This window comes from Tamandua tetradactyla, chromosome 14, assembly GCF_023851605.1.
Source record: "Tamandua tetradactyla isolate mTamTet1 chromosome 14, mTamTet1.pri, whole genome shotgun sequence".
NCBI classification, from domain to species: Eukaryota; Metazoa; Chordata; class Mammalia; order Pilosa; family Myrmecophagidae; genus Tamandua; species Tamandua tetradactyla.
Genome location: NC_135340.1, coordinates 89889021 through 89907489, shown reverse-complemented (window position 1 = coordinate 89907489; position 18469 = coordinate 89889021).

The following is an 18469-nucleotide window of genomic DNA, read 5'->3' as shown; positions in this document are numbered from 1 at the left end:
TAAGCATTTTTCCACCTCTAGTCAATTTTATTCTTCTTCAGATCAATTTGTTTACCCTTAAGGAGGGGCTAGGAAGAGTGAGAAGGTGAAGAATGTATTTTTTCTTGGTTTTGTTCCAAAGATAGTTTTTCTTTTTAAGTAACTTTATTTGTGAATAAAGAGGTCAGCTTCGCATCCTGTTGAAGTTTTCCCAGGCACTGTATTGTCTCTTATATAGTGCAATCTTGTGTACGTTGTCTTTCATGGAGCACTCAGAGGACTTGGGGGCTCAGCAAGTACTGAGGAGTATATGAGACCGAAGTTCTTTTCCTGATAGAATTCCTGCACCCGCACACGTCTTACTATCCACATCTTGGCGATGAGAGGTGTGAGTGCAAACTGTCAACTTATTGATAGCTTGCTCATCTGGGTATCTAAACTACATGTTTTCCATTTTAATCTAAAACAAAACCTTTCTGGCTATAGCTGTTTGTTAGCATATAAAGACATCATTCATCTGTTGGTGTCAGTCTTATTGAAGTTGGGATATTTGAAATAACCAGTTTGATTAGCTTGTTAACTATTTTTTTGTCTTGCTAGATTTTCCAAAATCTGCCAGAATTTTTAGGTCATCATATATGGATGTTATTTCAATCCTTAAAGAAATGTTCAGTCCTTAAAGAAATGCCCTTACTGAATTACATTCAGCCTTGATGTCATGTAGATACAAGAATTGTGATAGACATTATTTATGTTCACCAGTATCTCTCCTTTCCTTGTGACATAAGGAAAACTGTCCTTCCCAGTCGCCACGCAAGTAGGCAGGGCTGTGAGGCTAATTCTAACCAATTAAACATGAGTGGAAGCAGTGTGTGTCCCTTCCAGCCCAGGTCAGTGACAACCCATTTCCTCTGCCTTGGCATTATGAAAGTGCCTCGGTTCAAATGAAGAACCTACAAGATCAAAGTGATCTTAATTGCTGAGTGACCATCTGTAGGTCAGCCGGACCCACAGTGAACTTTGTATGATCAAAAAATAAACTTACTATATTAAGTCACTGAGATTTTGTTCTTTTTTTTTAAGTATAGCAGAGCCCAGCCTATCCTGACTGAGTGAGGATTGGGCATTAGACAATTGACTTTTACAAGCTTGCAGAGAAAAAGAATCATCTATTTGAATAGTTTCTATATCTTCTATGAAGTTAAATAGAAAATTTCATTCTTAACAACTTTCATTTGGATTTTAATTTTAAACCTTTTATTTTCATTTCAATAGAATTAGTATAATTTGAGTTTATCCTTGTAGTGTTAGAGTAAAAATAGAATAAGGTTTTTTGAGTTAATTGACCAATTCTTGGCTGAAGGACTTCATCACTTCCACCATTTGACGTCTACTACTACTTCAAAATGGAAAAGTGAACAGGGTTGGCACAAATCGGTCCATATGTGGCTCCAGTTGGGTGATTTTATAGGACAGAAAATGTTTTTAGCTTGTAAGCTAAACTTGAAACCAGGAAGTTCAGAGTAAAAGCCAGCATGCCATATTTTTTAAATTAGTTCTTTCCTTTGTAGTTTTAAGTATGTGGATAAATTTGCTTATGCTTTTATTTCTTTATAGTTTTTGTGTTACAATATTTCCTTTTGAGTGAGGAATTTCTGTAAGATTTGCAGAGTTTGGGAGTCTTTAAGACCCTACCCACTCTTCTGACACTGATTACAAGTTCGGGAGACCCCTAAGACAACTATCAGTTCCATAATTCTCTTGAAGGATTCAAAGAACTCACTGAAAGCTATCTTACTTATGATTATGATATTTTCAATGAAAGGATGCAGATTAGAATTAGCGAAGGGAAGAGGGGCATTTGCCGTCATTCCAGTCATCCTCTCCAAATGGAGTTCTGGACAGCACTGACTTCTCCGAGCAACTATATGTGGCAATTTGCAGAGTTTTGCCAACCAGGGAAACTCACCTGAGTCTTTGGTGCCCAGAGTTTTTAATGGGGCCCAGGAACCTGGTTGACTGCCTGCATGGCTCTCCTTGGTTTCCAACCTGTCTGGATGTTGAGCCAATACCATGTGACCCAAAAGCCCCCACCATAAATTGCTGTTGTTATCAGGTTTGGCTCAAAGCTCTCAACTAGACAGCACAGTCCAAAGGCTCAGAGAGATCAGCTAAAGGCAAAGATGAGACCTCTCTTTGAGTATGATTAATTCTTTGCAAATTATATGAGCTCTTTTTTACTCGGAAAAATTATTTAGGAATACCACATAAGAGTCATATTTTTGAAACAAGTGTAACAACTAATTTGCTTCCTTTCAACATAGAGTTTTTATGAATGAATATTTGGTTAAATTTCCTGGCTGCTATAAAAGCTTTTACAACTGATAATGGTGGGTAGCTCAACCATCTCAGGGCTTCAGAGCAGCCACTAAATACATCTCAATTTTATTTTGGAAAAAAAGTCAATCCAAGTATAAAGAAAAACAAATACTGTGGAATACCTCAAATTTGCCATATCGTTATTTCAAATTAATCAAAGACATTCATGAACTCTAGAAAGGAGACCACTTGAGTTCACAAAACTATTTTAAAGTTGTTAAAAGGATTTTTTTTTTAATTACACAGATTTTAATCTCGGTTTCACCAACCTTTTTAAAAACATTTTCTGCTCTGTTCTACAGAAGATATTTTCTGCTCTTCTGAGACCAGGTTCCAGCAGACATAGGCTCACTATTTTGGTCTCTGATTGTACCATTTGGATTGCTTGCTAACACGGGTCAATAAACCATTCCATTACAGTGATAGATAAAGCATAAACAAGGATCTTTTCCTTTGTCAGGTCAGCTGCTGGCCCGTCTTCTGAATTAATGCTTCGTTCCAGCTATACCGAGTGATTTATGTTACAATAGTACTCTGAAATGAAAAACTTGATTAAGGTTAATTTTGGACTACCTTCTTGGTGGTAAGGAAAAGGTTGTAGGCCAAGATAAGACTGACTATCATTGTAAACTATTTCCAGTTATTTTATTTTACTGTCATTAGTCTTCAGTCTTTGCTCCTTCAGTTTTACTTTATTTGTTCCAAGCACCTAAGCAAAATTTGCCAAAACTCCCAAACAATCTACCCAAAGCAAAATGAAAATTACTGAAAGCTTAGAGAAGGAAAGAGACAAGATTGATTGGTATTGATTGCCACCCTCCTCCTGCTAAATATGTGGCAAGAAGAAAAAGTATAAAAGTCTATCTAGAATGTGGCCTTAGTCTCTCTAAGCCCAACTCTGCAAGTGAAATCATTTCCCTCCCCACTATGTGGGACATGACATCCAGGGGTGAAAGTCTCCCTGGCGGCTTGGGAGAGGGCTCCCAGAGATTAATCCAGCCCTGGTACCATGGGACCAACAATTCCATCCTGACCAAAAGGGGGAAAAGAAGTTTAGTAAAGTATCAGTGGCTGAGAGAGATCAAACAGTCAAGAGGCTACTTTGGAGGTCACTCGTACACAAGCTTCAGTTAAACATTGCTACCTATCTTAACTTGCCAACCCCCAACCAAAACCATTCCAGCCAATCCTAAAGAACGCCTAGGGCAATATATCTAAGCTTCTACAAAGCTTACATGCACTAGGGTAACTTTCCAGAAATCTACAACCTCCAGATGGGTCCTTGGACCAGATAAGGGCCCAGCTTCTCCAGAACATCAGATAGTTCCATCACCGTACCCCATATCAGTGACAAACCCTTCCAACATGAAAAAGTTAGAATGGCCATAATCTCTAAAGAGAGGGATAGAAACATCAAAGGTGATGGTGAAGTTATACAGAGAAGATAGGATTTAACAAATGAATATCAATGCTGAACCATTAAATTGATATCTTTTAGTCTCCAGTATCTTAGAGCAGCTAGAAGTAAAAAACTAAAATTGTGGAATTGTAACCCATACCAAACTCTGAAATCTGTTCTACAACTAATTTCTTATGCTGGCCTTTGAAATTTATTGCTTTTTTGTACATATATTATTTTTCTCACACAAAAAAGTTGATTGTGACGATAACATATTTATTTCTTCTAGCCTCCTATATTCTGGAGCAGCTAGAAGGACAAATCTGAGAATCGTTTGTCCCATGACAAACTCTGGGATCTGTCCTATAACTACTTGTTGAAGAGTGCTTTGAAAACTATTGCTTTTTTTCTTTCTTTGTTTTGTATATATGCTATGATATACAATTAAAAAGTTAATCTAGGAATCAATTTGGGTTGTATTATCCTATGTTAAGGTTAAAAAATGAAATATAAGTTCCTTGTAAACTGTGACTGTATCTCTGTCATTCTATCACTCTGTCTCCAGCATACTCAGTTTGTGATTAGTGCAGAGTAGATAATTATTGAGTGGATTTACTAATAAAATGTACAAGATGAGAGAGACCAGTTCAGTGGCTATATTATTTTATATGTCTAATAGCCTGTGTTCTCTATATTCTTTATCTCTTTGGCTATTTAAATATGTGTATTTTTTGGTATCTTTGAGCCTCTTCTGTTACTTCTAGTGTGCTGCATTTGTCAGTTTGCTGACTCTCACTCATTGTGGTTTGCAATTTTCAGTAAGTTGTTTTCCATGGGAGCCTGGTGTATCCAACATTGTAAATTTCCAGTGTGATTTCCAGTTTGCCCCGATAGGCCCTCTGGGTTTTATCAGTTCTACATAAGCTTCTGTGTAAACTTCCTTGGTGTGACGTTTCCCATCCTTCACAGTGGTGTGAATGGCACGTAAAGCTGCATTGGCATAATTTAGGTTCCAGTTTCTTATCAGTGACTTTATCACCCCTGACTCCATCAGGCAATGTACTGCTTTGCTCTTTTCTTCCACCGTTGAGCAGAGTTTTCCCTTAGTCTCTACTTCAAAGAGCTCTTCCTTCTTCCAGTTCTGCCTAACGCACCACTGGAGAGCCCCGAGGCACCCTTCCCTTCCCTTCCTTTGGCATTAAGGCTGCAGCCCCAGGAACAGGTTAGGGCTCATATCCTCGGGCCAATCTAACTCTCCTTTCAGCAGTGGTGCCCCTGTGCCTCCTCCTTTTCTCTCCTTGTGTGTGTGATATCTTAGGATTTCTCTTTTTTGCTCTTGCACACTGCACTATTATTAAACGTTCCAGCATTTCTATGCACTTGGAATGGGATCTCAGTCCGCCACAATGTCCAGAAGGCTTAGTGTCAATTTGCAGTTAAAAAGAGCAGGACTTACTGATTGCATATATAGAATGGAATGATTTCTAAATGTTGTGTTAATTTCTTTTTTTTTTTAATTAATAAAAAAAAAAAAAAAGAGCAGGACTTCCAGGCAGATGGAGAGCGGAGTGGAGTGTGTTCACTCCTGCTCCGTGGAGCAGGATGGGGGACGGGGAGAAAATGGCCAGGACTGAAGTCCCAGAGTGTGAGTAAACAGAGGGTCCCTAGAGAGTTGGGGAAGGAGAGAGGCTGTGGGGCGGGGGGGGGGGGGGGGGGGGGGGGGGGGGGGGGGGGGGGGGGGGGACAGGAAGAGCAGGGTGGATTGGACCGTGATTCCTGCCCAGGCGGCTGCAGCGTGAATTGCGATAGGAGAGAACTGACGGTCTCTCTGCTCTAGCCTGCCCCAGTGGCCGGTTAGGGCAACCTCCCCGAGCACCCCGTGGTCAGCAGCCCCGGTGGCGAGCCTAGAGGTGGGCCCGCTCGTCCACAGCGCGGCTGGGTCAGGCGCTGGGAGTGGAGGCAGAGCCAGGTACCGGGAGTAGCCGGCCCCGTGGGTGCGGTGTCTGATGGACCTGCCAGGCACCGGGCCCCGCGGGCCGGCTGATCAGCTCCCCAGTCCCATGGGCGGGATTGGCGGTCCAGCGCAGATGGGAGCAGCACCCACGCTGTGCACTCGGCTCTCTTCCAGCAGCCACTGCTGGCTGGGAGAAGCGGGCCTGGGGGAGGAGGCGCCTCTAGAGTGCCATCTGCTGGTGAGAAGTGGTAAATACAGGGAGGCTCACCCCCATCTGCCTAGGTTTTAATTTTTCCCTAATATTGTTTTTTATTTTTCCCTTCTTTTTCAAATGTATTTTTCCTATATATATATTTTTGTTTGTAGTATTAAGGTTATTTTTTATTATTTTCCATCTTATTTTATATATATTTTACTCTTTACTTTTGATTTCTACTTCATATATTTTAATTTATTTTTATATTTATTATTAATTTTGTTTTTCTTAAATTTTCTCTCCTGTTGGTGGGCACCAGTCTGCGTTCATTCCCAGTATATCTTGGAGTTTTGCCTTCTGTCTTTGGGGCCTACTAATATTGAGGTGTGTTTTGTTGTTGTTGCATATTTTTATTATGTTCTTATTTACTTTTTCTTTTTTTTTGGATGCATGGACTGAGAGTCAAGCCTGAGTCTCCTGTGTGGTGGGCAGCCGTTCTATCACTGGAGTACCTTGCTTTGGCAGCGATAACTGATAAAATGCAAAAGGAAACCTTCAATGCTAAACCAAGTAAATACAAAACTTTAGACAAGTGAAGGAACATGTTGTAGTTAGATTCAGCTGTCAGCTTGGCCAGGTGAAGGCACCTAGTTCTGTTGCTGTGGACATGAGCCAATGGTGCCTGAATCTCATCTGTTGCTGATTACATCTGCAGTCGCAATGAATAACGTTTGACTTAATTGGCTGGTGCTTAAATGAGAGATCACAATGTAACACAGCCCAAGCAGCTCAGCATACCTCATCTCAGCACTCCCAGCTCAGCCCAGGCCTTTGGAGTTGCAGAAAGGAATCACCCTGGGGAAAGTTGTTGGAACCCTGAGGCCTGCAGAGAAGGCCAGCAGAAACCATCCTGTGTCTTCCCACGTAAGAAAGAACCTCAGCCGAAAGTTAGCTGCCTTTCCTCTGAAGAACTAACAAAACAAATCCCCTTTTATTAAAAGCCAGTCCATCTCTGGTGTGTTGCATTCCGGCAGCTAGCAAACTACAGCGGAAACCAACTTGCAAAATAACCTTAAGGTAATCAAATGCCCCAAATACAACAGAAAATCACAAAGCACATGAAGATCCAAACAGAAATGACCCAGCCAAACAACCAAATCAGAACTCCTGAGGAGACACAGAATATGTGTCTCACGGATACTTATAAAGAAAAAGGATATCAGGAACACACTAGAAGAACATAAAGAAGAATTCAAAAGATTAAGTAGAAAAATGGAAGATCTCACAGAAATGAAAAATAGAAATTACAGACACACAATAGCAGGTTCAAAGAAGCAAACGGAAGAATAAGTGACCTAGAAGATAGGACAATGGAACTAGAGTGCAAAAAATAACAATGGCAAGAAAGATGGAAAAATGGAACTAGATCTTGGAAAAATGATGGACAACAAGAGGCGCACAAATATAAAATTATTAGTGTCCCAGAAGGAGAAGAGAAAAGGGCTGGGAAAGTTAGTGGAAGACATAATTGGGGAAAACTTCCTAATACTTATAAAAGACATAAATATGCAAATTAAAGAGGCCCATTGAATTCCAAATGGAATAGATCTGAACAGGCCTACTCCAAGACACACGCTAACCAAATGATCAAATGTTGAAGAGAAACAGAAAGTCTTGAACACAGCACAAGAAAAGCAATCTACTACACACAAGGGAAAACACAAAAGACTGACTTTGGATGACTCAACAGGTACCATGGAAGCAAAAGGGCAGGACTATGATAAATTCAACATCCTGAAAAGAAAGGCTGTCAGCCAAGAATTCTTTATCCAGCCAAGCTGTCCTTCAGAATTGAGGGAGATATTAAAATCTTCAAAGACAAACAAAGACTGAGAGGACTAGTGGTCTGCCCTACAAGAAATACTAAAGGAGTCCTATTAGCTGAAAAAAAAAAAAAGGAAAAAAGACAGGAGAGGGAGGGCACAGAATTGAGGAATACAAGTAACAATTATTTAAAGGATAAAAAGAGAAAGAAGGAAAAGAATATAGAGATCTGACAAATAAAAACTAAAGGATAAAATGGTAGATTCAAGAACTGTTTTTGCAGTAATAACTTTAAATTCACCAATTAACAGATACAGACTATTTATAAAAGACATCTTATATTAAAGGACACAGATGAAAGTGAAAGGATGGAAAAACATTTTCTACAGAAGCTGATATTAGTATAGGAGTAGCAATACTAATGTCAGATAAAATAGACTTTAAACGTAAAGACTTCATAAGAGACAAAGAAGGACACTAGATATTAATAAAAGGGACAATTCACCAAAAGGAAATAATAATCATAAATGTTTATGCTCCCAAAGAGCTCCAAAGAACATGAGGCAAACATTGGCAAAACTGAAGGAAGTTATAGATGTTTCAACAATAGTAGTAGAAGACTTCAATACGCCCCTTCCACTATAGATAGGACAACCAGACAGAGGATCAACAAGGAAATGGAGAACATAAGCAAATGGATAAATGAGTTAGACTAATAGACATATATAGATTATTACACACCAAAACATCAGGATATATATTCTTCTCTAACGTACATGGAACATTCTCCAGGATAGCAAGTCTTTATAAATTTAATGAAATTGAAATTATCAAAAACACTTTCTCTGACAACAATGGAATGAAGCTGGAAATTATAGTCACCAAAGAACCAGAGCTTTCACAAATACCTGGAGATTAAACAACACACTCTTAAATAATCAGTGTGTCAAGGGAGAAACTGCTAGAGAAATTGGTAAATATCTGGATACGAATGATAAGGAGGATACAACATATCAAAACTTACAGGGTTCGGCAAAGGCAGTACTGACAGGGAAATTTATTGCACTAAATGCCTACATTAAAAAAACAATAGGGCCATGCAACACCTGCCAGGCAGGAGGCCCAGATTCAATTCCCGGTGCCTGCCCATGCAAAAACAAAACAAAACAATAACAAGCAAAAATTGAGGACTTAACTGCGCACCTGGAGGATTTAGAGAAAGAACAGCAAACTAACCCAAAAGCAAATAAAAGAAGGAAAATAGCAAAGATTAAAAAATAAACAACCTGGAGAACAATAAAACAATAGAAAGAGTCAACAAAACCGAAAGTTGGTTCTTTAAGAAAATCAATAAAATTTATGGACGCCTAGCTAGACTAACAAAGAAAAAAAGAGAGGACACAAATAAACAAAATCAGAAATGAAAGGAGGTTGTTACCACAGATCTTGAAGAAATTTTTAAAATCATAAGAGAATATTATGAAAAACTATATGTCAACAAACTAGACAACTTAGATGAAATGGACAAATTCCTAGAAACACACAACCTACACTGACTTGAGAAGAAATAGAAGATCAAAACAAACCAGGTACAAGTAAAGAGATTCAATCATTCATGAAAAATCTTCCCACAAAGAAAACCCCAGGAGCAGACAGCTTCGCAAGGGAATTTTATCAAACATTTCAAAAAGAACTAACATCAATCCTACTCAAACGCTTCAAAAAAGTTGAGGAAAAAGGAACACTACCTAACTCATTTTAAAAAGCTCACATCACTCTACTACCAAAATTGGATTAAAATGCTACAAGAAAGAAAAACTACAGACCAATCTCCCTAATGAACATAGATGCAAACATTCGTAAAATACCAGCAAATCAAATCCAATGGCACAATAAAAGAATTGTACATCCTGACCAAGTGACTTTATACCAGGAATGCAAGGGTGGACAACCCTTTCTTGTGATTGATAACACAAGAAAATCAATCAACATAATACAGAACATTAACAAGTTGAAAGGAAAAAAATCACATGATCATATCGATTGATGCTGATAAAACATTTGACAAAATCCATCACCCTTTCCTGATAAAAACACTTCAAAAGGTAGGAATTGAAGGAGACTTTCTTAATATCATACATGAAAAACCCATAGCCAACATCACACTTAACTGTGCAAGACTGATAGCATTCCCCCTAAGATAGGGTATGAGAAAGAAATAAAGGGCATCCAAATAGGAAAGGAAGAAGTAAAACTTTCTGTTCTGGTTTGCTAGCTGCCGGAATGCAACACACCAGAGACGGATTGGTTTTTAATAAAAGGAGATTTATTTTGTTAGTTCTTCAGAGGAAAGGCAGCTAACTTTCCACTGAGGTTCTTTCTTACGTGGAAGGCACAGGATGGTCTCTGCTGGTCTTCTCTCCAGGCCCCTGGGTTCCAACAACTTTCCCCGGGGTGACTTCTTTCCGCATCTCCAAAGGCCTGGGCTGAGCTGCAAGTGCTGAGATGAGGAATGCCGAGCTGCTTAGCTGTGCTACATTGTGATCTCTCATTTAAGCACCAGTCAATTAAGTCAAATGTCACTCATTGCAGCAGACACGCCTCCTAGCCTACTGCAGATGTAATTAGCAACAGATGAGGTTCACGTACCATTGGCTTATGTCCGCAGCAACGAGACTAGGTATGCTCACCTGGCCAAGTTGACGACTGAATCTAACTAACACACTTTCATTATTTGCAGATGACAAGACCCTATACTTAGAAAACCCTGAGAAATCTATGGCAAAGCTCCTTAACCTAATAAACAAGTTCAGCAAAGTAGTGGGATACAAGGTTAATGTACAAAACCCAGTAATGTTTCTATACACAAGCAATGACCTATCTGAGGAGACAATTATGGAAATAATTCCATTCAAAATAGCAACCAAAGTTATCTAGGAATAAGCCTAACCAGAGATGCCAAGGACTTACACCCAGAAAATTACAACAATATGACCTAAATAGATGGAAAGACATTCCATGTTCATGGATAAGAAGATAAGATGTCAGTTCTACCCAAACTGATCTACAGATTCAATGCAATACCAATCAAAAGCCCAACAACCACTCGAAGACTTGGAAAAGCTGGTTATCAAATTTATCTGGAAGGGAAAGAGACCCTGAATAGATAAAGATTTCCTAAAAAAGAAGAGTGAGGTGGGAGGACTAACACTTCCTGACTTCAAAGTTTACTATGAAGTCAGAACAGCATGGTACTGGCACAAAGATAGAAGTATCAACCAATGGAATCAAATTGAGAGTATGCCAGTCTGAACCTGTGGTGGACCCCAGAAAAGCCACGCCATTTAATCCTCATTCAGTATTGCTGGGTGTGAACATTTTGATTGTTTCCATGAAGATGTGACCCACCCAATTGTGGGTGGTAACTTTTGATTAAATGATTTCCATGGAGGTGTGTCTCCACCCACTGAAGGTGGAGTTGCTTACTGGAATCCTTTAAAAGAGGAAACATTTGGGAGAGAGTCCCCTTTTTGGTAGAGCCACGAGAAAGCCAGCAGACACCGCCATGTTCGCCATGTGCCCTTCCAGCTGAGAGAGGAACGTTGAATGTCATCAGCCTTCTTGAACCAAGGTATCTTTTCCCAGATGCCTTAAATTGGACATTTCTATTGACTTGTTCTAGTTGGGACAATTTCTCAGCCTTAGAACTGTAAACTAGCAATTTATTAAATTTCCCTTTTTCAGTACCATTCTGTTTCTGGTATTTTGCATTCTGGCAGCTAGCAAACTAGAACAGAGAGCATGGAGATAGACCACCAAATCTATGGACAACTGATCTTCAATAAGGCCCCCAAGTCCACTGAATGGGGACAGAACAGTCTTTTCAATAAATGGCCATGGGAGAACTGATATCAATAGTCAAAAGACTGAAAGAGCCCCTACCTTACACCCTATACAAAAATTGATTCAAAATGGATTAAAGACCAAAATGTAAGAGCCAGTACCATAAAAGTTCCAGAAGAAAATGCAGGGAAACATCTTCAAAATCTAGTAATAGGAGGTAGCTTCTTAAACATTACACCTAAAGCATAAGCAGCGAAAGAAAAAATAGACAAATGGGAACTGCTTAAGATAAGAGCTTCTGTGCCTCAAAGGACTTCATCAAAAAAGTGGAAAGGCATCCAACTTAATAAGAGAAAATATTTGGAAACCACATATCAGGTAAAAGCTTGATACCCTGTATACATAAAGAAATTATGCAACTCAACAACAAAAGAACAAACAACCCAATTATAAAATGGGCAGAGGATATGAATAGACACTTTTCTGAAGAGCAAATACAAATGGCTAAAAAAGCACATGAACAGAACCTTATTTTCATTGGCTATAAGGGAAATGCACATTAAGATGAGGATGAGATATCACCTCATACCTATAAGAATGGTGACTATTAAACAAACAGGAAACTACAGATGTTGGAGAGGATGTGGAGAAATTGGGACACATACACTGCTGGAGGGAATGTATAATGGTGCAGTCACTGTGGAAGACAGTTCGGCGAGTCCTCAGAAAACTGAACATTGAGCTGCCCTATGACCCGGCAATACCAATACTCGGTCTATACCCAGAATAGTTGAGGGCAGTGACAGAAACAGACATATGCACACTGGTGTTCATAGTGGCACTATTCACAATGGCCAGAAGATGTAAACCATCCAAGTGCCCATGAACAGGTGAGTGAACAAACAAAATGTGATAAGTACATACAATTAGGCAGCAGCAGGATGAATGAGGTCCTGAAGCATATGACAATGTGGCTGGACCTTGAGGGTGTAACGCTGAATGACGTAAGTCAGACACGCTGTTATGATTCTGGTGAAGGTAATCTCATAGGTTACAGTGTTGACTATAGCAGACCTAGAAGTACGTAAAAGCTAGAGACAGAGAAAAGGCTACCCAAAGCAGATGAAATGCAAGGGAATGGATAGAGGTGACGGTGACTAATTAAGTGGGTTTATAAGTAACATTGTCGTATTAAAGGTGAATGTGATTGAAAGGGGGTGTATAGTGCTATGTATCCCACTGATTAAATCTACAATTATAAATAAATTCTCCCATGAACTATTTCAGTGGTTTGATAATGGACACAGTCGATAGTAGAGGAATATAGGGGGAAAACTAAAAATGCTTGCTATGGCCAGTAGTGAACAGGAAGACATCAACAGTACCGCAGCACTAGCAGAGGCAATTAATTATGGGGAGGGACAAGTGATAATGGGTAGTTTTGATTTGGTAGTTGGTGATGTTGTGTTTGCCAGTTCCTTGCCATTATGGGCTGATGAAAACTGTAAAATTGAGAGTGTTGCTGGGGGTGCGAGGGTGGTTCAGTGGTAGTGTTCTCGCCCGCCATGCAGGAGACTCAGGTTCGATTCTCAGCCCATGCACTTCCCAAACAAACAAGCAAACAAACAAGCAAAACAGCAAACAAACAAAAATTCAACAAATGGTGCTGCAATAAGGGGATGCTCACATGGAAAAAGAATGAAACGTGACCCCCACCAAACAGTATACAAAATTAAAAAAAAAATTGAGAGTGCTGCTGATTGTACAACCAAATGAGGAAACTGTAAGACAACCATGATCTCAACAGATGAAAGGAGCTGAAGGATACAATGACTGAGAAACTAATTGCCATGGTTTGCTAAACCCCAATCAACATCTCTCCTGTTGACTCTTAAGAACACCTAGGGATCAAACTGAGACTCTGTAGAGGTTTCATGCAGTAGGTTTGCCTCCCTGGAGCATATAATTCCTGGAGGGTTCCTAGGTCAGATAAGTCCCGAAACCCAGAGGGACCAGTCTCCCCAGGATCATTTCATCACCCCATACTTTAGTGCGGACACCCTTTCCCAACATGAAAACGTCAGAACGGGCATTGCCCAAAGACCTCTATAGATTGGGAGAAGGATTAAAGGAGAAGGAGGAGGTATAACAGAGAAAGTGGGGTTTAACAAACAAGTATGGCTGCTGTATCACTATTTTAATATTTCTTCTAATCTCCAGCGTTTTGGAGTAGCTAGAGGGAAAAATCTGAGATGATGGAATGGTAGCCCATGACAAACTCTGGGATCTCTTCCAAAGCCACTCGTTGAAGTGTAATTTGAGAATTATTGCCTTTTTCTTTGAGAATTATTGCTTTTTTCTTTCTTTACTTTTTATGTATGTTATATTTTACAATAAAAAAAGAATATTAAAAAAAAGAGCAGAAGGTTTTACATATCCACAGGTGGTAGCAATCTAATAACACCAGGATATGAAAAGTACATAACGCAATCATAGGTGCTTTTTAAATAAAAATGCAGTATGTAGACTGTAAGAAAGATTCCAGTGTTTGTTGGATCTCATTTTGGATTTTGGTGCTTAGATATAGTCATGAGGTCAGAGCAAACAAAAGGCCAGCTGAGTCAACTAAATGACTAAACTTAGAGTTCTTCAAATCTCTTTAAAAAGGTGATCAAAAGATAAAGGTGACACATCAAAAGAGCACAGGATTCAGCCTTGAAGGGGTTCCCACTGGCCAAATCTGGTACAATGGGAGCATCAAAATAAATGATGATGCTAACAGATTACACTCTACTGAATAAAATAAGAATATGAGTCCATGTTGATATAAATAAATGAATTTAAAAATAAATTTGGAATAAATAAATAATAAGGAGACAAAGGATAAAATAAACTGGGTAGATGGAAACACGAGTGGTCAATGAGAGGGAGGGGTAAGGGGTATAGTATGTATGAGTTTTTTGTTTTTCTTTTTTCTTTCTTTTTCTGGAGTGATGCACATGTTCTAAAAAATGATCATGGTGATGAATACACAAGTATGTGATGATATTGTGAGCCACTGATTGTTGCACTTTGTATAGAAAGTATGTGCAGGAAGATTTTTCAATTTAAAAAAATTTTTAAATAATAATAATGAATTTAGGGGAAGTGAACCCTCTTCCATACAACAGAATGCCAACTAATATGTGTAGAAGAAATGATGGGGTTAGACAAAGCTTTGCCATCCCTTAGCCTTAGGGATGTTGTGCATGCACACGCATGTGCAAATGCATGAAATGTGGCTGTGAAGACATGCTGCCACTAACGGTACCTTGGTGAGGCAGGGAGCAAATGCCCTCACCTCTCTCCCCTGCTGTTGTGTCTCCTGGCGGTGCCTCCCATTGGCCTCATCCAAAGGGAAGCCAGGGAGCCAGGGCTGGGATGCAGCATATGAAGGAATGTCTCAGCAGGGCCCAGAAGGATGGAAAGCAGGTGGGGGAGGGGAGGCAGCCAGGACATATTGATATTTAAAAATTTTATATGTGGATAAGTTATACTATCTTGGAATCTCATTTTCAGATAGTAAAGCCGACAGCACAAAACAAGTATTAAAACAAAGGAACACGGGGGCTGTTCCAGGGTTGAAAACTGCTGCCTAGAGCAACCAGTATTTGTAGGGAGAAAAGGAAAAAAAAATAGACTTTGAATAGAGACTAGTTTAAGAATGAAAAAGACTTGTCCTAAATGATCAAATGAGGATTTTTAACCACAAAAATGACAGACAATTTAAAGCATCCGACCAAGATGTCCTTAAGGAACCCACTCCCCAGTGGAAAAGACAAGTTTAACGCAACTATTTCCTTGTATATCAGTTACACATAATTGCTTATCCCATTTCTAAAAAAAAAACCAAAAACTGAAACTGTCTTTCTGGACTCAGCAATACGCCTACACTATCTTGAATTATTATTAAATCACGTACTATTATAATTGAGGAATGATAACATATCTTAAGAGGCTAAGTCAGTTCTAACAGGCTGAAAAAGTAATGCTGTTTCTGATCACAGAAACAAAAGTATAAAGAATACAAAAAGGAATGAAGGAGCTGCCACCAATAAGCTTATCTTTGGCTGCAACGGGGTTCTTATTTCTTTTATCTCACTGCTCTCATTTGCTGCCCCCTTTGCTACAGCGCTTGCTACAAATACCACCATAAGTGTTAGTTTTTATTGGTTTGTTTCTCGTTTAATGCTACTCCCTGAGGTGCAGACTGGGCCGGTAACTTCTTCATATCCCCTTGGGTGTCTGGTGGATACATTGCAGAGGCTAAATACCTTTTTCAATTGTTTGTTTCATTTTCCAGTTTTTCAATTAAACCAGTGACTCTCGCCCTTCCCGCACGTGAAAAATCACTGGAAAGCTTTAGAGAAATACTAATGCCCTGGCCCCACCCCTAGACAATGAGTTGGTCTGCCGTGGCTCAGGTGGTTCTAAGGTGCAGCTAGAGATGAAAAGCTCGTTTGGGGTGCTCAATCCTGACATTTGGGGCCCCATACCCCTCTGCTGTGGGGTGCTGTCCTGTGCCCTGTAGGATGTTTAAAGTCCCCTGCTCTGCCCGTGAGATGCCATGAGCCCCCCCCCCCCCCACGCCCGGAACAACCAGATTTGCCCCTGAGCAGAAAAATTGCCCCCACTTGAGAACCACGGGTTGAGTTGCTCTGAATATTGCTTTAAGAGCCCTGGTTTTGAAAGTTCCTACTTTTGTTTTCCATTTCTGCTCCGACAGGAAGCTGCAGGGCAGTGTGTGGGGACAGCAGTAGGCTGTCGTCACCAGCTGGGAGATGCCCCCCAGCTCTCTCCTCATCCTGGGGCAGTTTCCTCAGCCCAGGGCTTAAAAGACATCAAGCTAACTGCATCTCTCAATTTCCTTCCAGCTCTGACACTCTGTCTCCTTTACTGGCAGCCAGTTGAAATTTGGAGTGTGTTTTGTATTTGGTACGCTTGATTGAAGAGAATTGTATATTTCCCACTTAATTAAGGACACGTTCATTAAATTGCTTTATGAACGTGACTTGATGGATTCCCCTCACTCACTTCGATAAGGAAAGTCTCCTGTCCCCACCTGCCCCCGCCCTGCTCCCAGGGGACAAACTAAAAGCAGGGAATGACATTGCTTTCATTCCTAAATTACATAACCAATTTCAGTGCGGAATATGATTTAAACAGGCAGAAAGAAACACTGCCTTTTTATGAGATAAATTTAAAAGTGGAGACAATGGATATAACAATTTAACTTTCAAAACCAAAATGAGTCTGTAGAAATTTTTTAAAATGCAATATTATTGAAGTATAGTCACAGACCATGTAATTGGAGAATTTTTTAAATGTAGATTTTTTTTTTAAGTGTAACGTTCATATTGAATGAACTAGCTCCAGTTTGGGCGTGTGTGATGCCAAATACATCTCCTTCCTCCATTCCCTCCCACAGTCGTTTATTGGGCTCTTTATGTGTGAGACATCACAACAGGGGAGCCGCATTGTCCATAGATTATGGAGCTCCCTGGAGTTGTGCAAATGGTGACCCTGCTAGGCATGGAATACAAACACGGCCAAGACTGGTGCCTTGTCCTCCAAGAGCTAGGAACCAAATCAGAGGAACAGACAGGAATAAAAACCCCTAAGCAGAGTCAGAGGAAGGTGGGGTGAAGGACGGACGATGCATTTAGAGGGCTCGATCAGGCTCCCGGATGCCTTCCCTACTCTCCCCCCACTAAAACCCCTGGAGTCATTGACTCCTCGCCTCTCTCACTCCACTTCCAATCCAGCCAGCTCTGCCCATCACTTCCACTGCCGCCGCCGGCGCCATCTCTCTCCTGGATTAACGCAATCGACTCCGAATTCCTTGCTTCCATCCGTGCTCCTGCCTGTCCCCAAGTCCCCACTGCAGGCTCCGTAACCTGTTCTCTACACAGTGCCAGAGAATGGGATTCCATCGCCTATGCCCCCACCCCCACAATTCCACCTAGAGTAAAAACCGAAGTCCTTTCAGCGGCTGCAGGTTTCCAGGAGCTGCTGATCTCTCGGACCTGTTCTAACCTTTTCCCTCTCCACGCCTCTCCTTCCGCACCGGACCTCGCCGCAGCTCCCCCCCCCCCGCGCCAGGCCCTCTGCCTGTTCCCTCTTCCCCCAGAGCGCCGGAGCCCGGCTGCTTTCCTTCCTTCAGGCCTCGTAAAATGTCACCTGCTTACTGTGGCCACCCCATTGCTACTGCCAGCCGCCACCCACCCCCTAAGCCCTGCTCTGTCCCCACCTCGACCCATAGCATACAATATAATATCGTTAACAGCTGCTCTTTCTATGTTTCCTTCCGTTAAAATATAAGCTCCATGAGTTCGGTGATCTTTCTTTTCTTCTCTCATATTTTACAAGTACCCAGAACAATGCAGGATGTAATAGGGGCTCCGAAAATATATGTTGGGTGAGTGAATGGGTGAGTGAGTGAATGCACGGTGAATGCACGGTTGAAGCCTCCGCTGGCCTCTCATCACACCTTCCTATGTCACCATAGCAATTGATCACTTGGTCATCTGTCTCTCGTCAACTGTGAAGCCTGACCTTGTGCAAGCTGCTTGGCTTCCCTGAGTCCCTGTTTCATAACTGTTAAATAGGGTTTGTAAGGTATTTATACATACCTAATAGAGTCATTGTTGGATTAAATGAGATATTACTTAAAGGGACTCAGTACAGTGCATGGCACATAGAAAGTCCTTGGTTTACTGTGTGTGGATTGAAGGACTGAATGAATGATGTGGACTCATAAGAAAAGAATGATGGGCCTTATGGTAGGTGAATTGTAGGAACAGGGAGTGAGGACATTTTGGAGGTAGAATCAACAATACGAATCTGACATAAATCA